The 3,467-nt window shown below is 37.4% G+C and overlaps 1 long non-coding RNA gene across 1 annotated transcript in view; it reads left to right on the forward strand.

The window, feature by feature from the left end:
* Positions 1 to 1,138, forward strand: part of LOC114007890 (uncharacterized) — a 59,241-nt gene extending 58,103 nt beyond the window's left edge. The window contains exon 4 of the long non-coding RNA XR_003549471.1: positions 1,090 to 1,138. This is a non-coding gene — a long non-coding RNA (uncharacterized LOC114007890). The remainder of the gene's footprint in view (positions 1 to 1,089) is intronic.
* The last annotated feature ends 2,329 nt before the right edge of the window (positions 1,139 to 3,467 follow it).

Raw genomic sequence — 3,467 nt, forward strand, 5'->3', positions numbered from 1 at the left:
AAGATGTGAAGAAAGCTCTGTGAAATCTCTGGGGACTGGCTAGGATTCCTGAGACATGTTTATAGTTTGGCTCTGTGGAGGATCATCCGTGGCAATTAAGATGAGACATTTTATTCTATTTAAATATGCTTAGAGAACATTTTATTACTGTAGTAGTTAATAAAAAAATTGAATCAATATTTTTTTTCCTTTTTTATGTTCATCCTATAATTAAGCTATGAATTTTATTGCGATACTTTCAAAATAATAAATAAACAGATTTACATATATACATATGTATCATTTTAATCTCTAATGGCATAAAAAGGATTTTAATATTAATAACCATCATTATATTATTAAGCACTCCATTTTCTGCACAATTTATAAATTTCTGTTTAATATTCTTGCATCATGGACTATTAATAAGAATAATAGATTTATGAATTACATCCTTAAAAGTAGTTTTTAAATGGTTAAAATTACTTAATTTTATATTGTCCTGCATCACATCATAATCATATTTCTGACATGTTTCCTGATTTGCTCTTATCAGTTTTGGAATCCATTACTTCACTGGATGGGATGCAAATTAACTTACTCTGCTATCTTGTGGTTGCAACTTGAAATAGCAAATGTTGTATTCGAGAGCTAGACTTCAAACTTAGCTATTGAGATAGAAAAAGAAAATTCAGATCACTGAGAGAGGGCAAAAAGCACCCTGAGGAAATACTTGATCTTAATCAAAATTTCAGTAGTTATCAAGTCACTTTCCCTCAGTGCTCAGGCAGACTAGAAAGAAGTCAATCACATTGAAAAACCCCTAGAGGTGGACTCAGAGCTGGATGGGTATTCGGCAGTAATAATCTAAATGATCCCTTAGTGCTGCTAAAAAATCAAAGCTCCTAATAATTTTCTTCCAGAAACTCACACTCCGATGAAGTAGGCCATATGATTTTCTAATCGAGCAACTAATTCACAGCACATCTAGCAAATTTTCTCTTCCTTTTCTCACACAAGTGAAGGTTAGAGTCAGACTTTCTAGGTGAAGCCACAGTCTAGAATTCCAGCCTTGAATATATATTTCTAATGCAACTTTCTTTATTTTAGGTTCCAGCAGTGATTCCTGTTAAGAAAAGAGAGATGGGAATAGGGTAAGTACAATTCTCAGTGTTTCCAGAGTCTGAAGTTTTTGTTTGTTTGTTGTAGGGAGAGACTTTTGCTATAGGGCTCATGTGCTCACTGGAGAAATAGAGACAGAGAGAGAGAAAGTAAGAAATCTCCCTTCCACAGGGAGGATGACTATGCCACAATTCCTTCTTCTCCACTCTCCTATTGGGATTTTGGGCACACATGCATACTTACCCGGTGTGAGTTTCAAGCTGCCAGATCCAGGACTCAAACTGTGGGCAGTCATGTGGGAGTCCAGTGACTTAACCACCATGCCACCTCTGGCCCCTCCAGAGTCTGAAGTTTTGCTGTTTTCCTCGCCCCTATTCCCAGGCACCCTAGGTCATCCTAGGGCAACTTACACGTTCAGTCTGAGAACTGTTGAACACTTGCCTCTGCTTTCATCACGGACAGTGGCAGCTCTTCATGGTACTATGACAGAGCCGTACAAAAGCTCACTTCCCATTTGGTAGAAAAAGAATCGCTTCTGTTTTTAAATTTTTTTTCATTAAAAAATATTTTATTTAACTTAATTAATTAATTAATTTAAATTTGACCAGAGGAGAACAGAGCAAGAGAGAGCAAGAGCAAGAGAGGGAAAGTGAGAAAGCAAGCTGCCAAGTCCGGGACTCGAACTGTGGTCGGCCATGTGGGAGTCCAACATCCTTAATCACGATGCCACCTGCCGGCTCTGAATTGCTTCTGTTTATTGTCTTCTTTTTCCCTCTTTACTCCCAAATCCCAAAACTATCTACCAGTAGTCTCATTTTACAGAAAATCAGATGTGTGTACCTATAATTAAGAAAAAAAAGTTCAATTACACAGTGTTAACTGCAAAGTGGGTACTGAAACCAAGTCATTCTGAGTGGAATAGAAAGTTCAGTTTCTTAGATAAACTTTGTTGGATCCGTGTTGTTTATGCCTCTTCCTTAAGTATTACACCTTTATTTACTGAATCCCTCTATGGTGTCATCAGCGAATGGACACACATCTGCTCAGTTCTACCACCACCTTTTAAAAACATCTTTTCCTTCACAAAGCCCTCTATTTCCTCTGGCAGATGCTGAAAGTATTAATGGTGGCTAGGCTTCTGCCTCTTAACGAGTAGCAGGTGTGGTGAGAATGTCTTATTATTTATCACTTCCTCACTCAGGATATCATTCTATACTTGTAAGACATTTATTCACTGCTCCATCAATGGCCTTTTCATTTCATGTGTAGTATCTCTGTCTTAAATAAATGTTACTCATTCACACCAAATCCTGAAATGCGCTACCTAAGAACTTACCTTCACCTACTCTGAGGACAGTGATGGGGGTCAGCTGAGGAACTCTACTAATGGGTCCCAGATTTGGGTATTACTTGAGGTCATGGGGTAAAGTAGTGAGGGGGCTCAGAGAAGGGAGATGACTATATTTTTTGATGCAGCTTTTGTTTCTGATTTTTACCATGTGATTAGAAACCCTTCCCATAGTCTGGCTGCTCCAGATGCATTGGAGCTGCTCCACTGTGGATTGCTCTGTTTGATGTTCTGATCTGAGATTAATGACAAAAACACCTTTTGGATGCATGACAGTTTTCATCTTAAGGCTGAATCCAAATCATGGCAGGCTCTAAGGTTTGTAAATTGGTGGACCGTGAATTCCTTGACCTTGATTGAGAATAGAGATTTTAGATACCGCAATTCATCTTCTTCGAATTCTTCTCCAATTATGCCGAGAGCGTCTTAGATTCATATTTGATTGAGTTTTAGCTCTTTTTTTTTTTGTCTGGATGGATTAAAATATGTTTGACTCCCACTGGCATAGATTTCCTGATTTAATTGTTAAAAACGTCTTGGTATAGGGTTTGAATGATGGCAACCTTACTGTGTAAAGGAAAGGTAAAAGTCTCATGGCCACCTTCTTCTTCAGCCGTAATTGGTCTGTTGTTCCTTAACGATGTCTGGATTCATTTGTTTCCTTCTTCTAGGTCACTTGTCTGTGGATAGATAAGTAGAACCATGTAGACAGGTGTAGGGCCTTGGGATTTCTCTTCTGCCTATAGGTGTCATGTATTAAAAAAAAAAGAGAGAGAAAGAAACAGAAGGATAGAAGATTAAAGAGTTAATTAACATACTGAGTTGTCAGAAAAGTCATGATGCATGTTCGCATAGGAAAACAGAGAGAAGTATGTCATGACCTTTCTGACAATCCAATATTTTAAACGGAGTTCGTTGTCATCCAACTTTATAAGAAATTGCTCCACTATAATGTGAATTCATATAATAAAATTGTAATTTAAATGTCTATATGAAGCTGTAGATATTTTTAACAATG

The sequence above is a fragment of the Tupaia chinensis genome, unplaced genomic scaffold (genome assembly GCF_000334495.1).
Source record: "Tupaia chinensis unplaced genomic scaffold, TupChi_1.0 Scaffold000251_1, whole genome shotgun sequence".
In the NCBI taxonomy this organism is placed as follows: domain Eukaryota; kingdom Metazoa; phylum Chordata; class Mammalia; order Scandentia; family Tupaiidae; genus Tupaia; species Tupaia belangeri.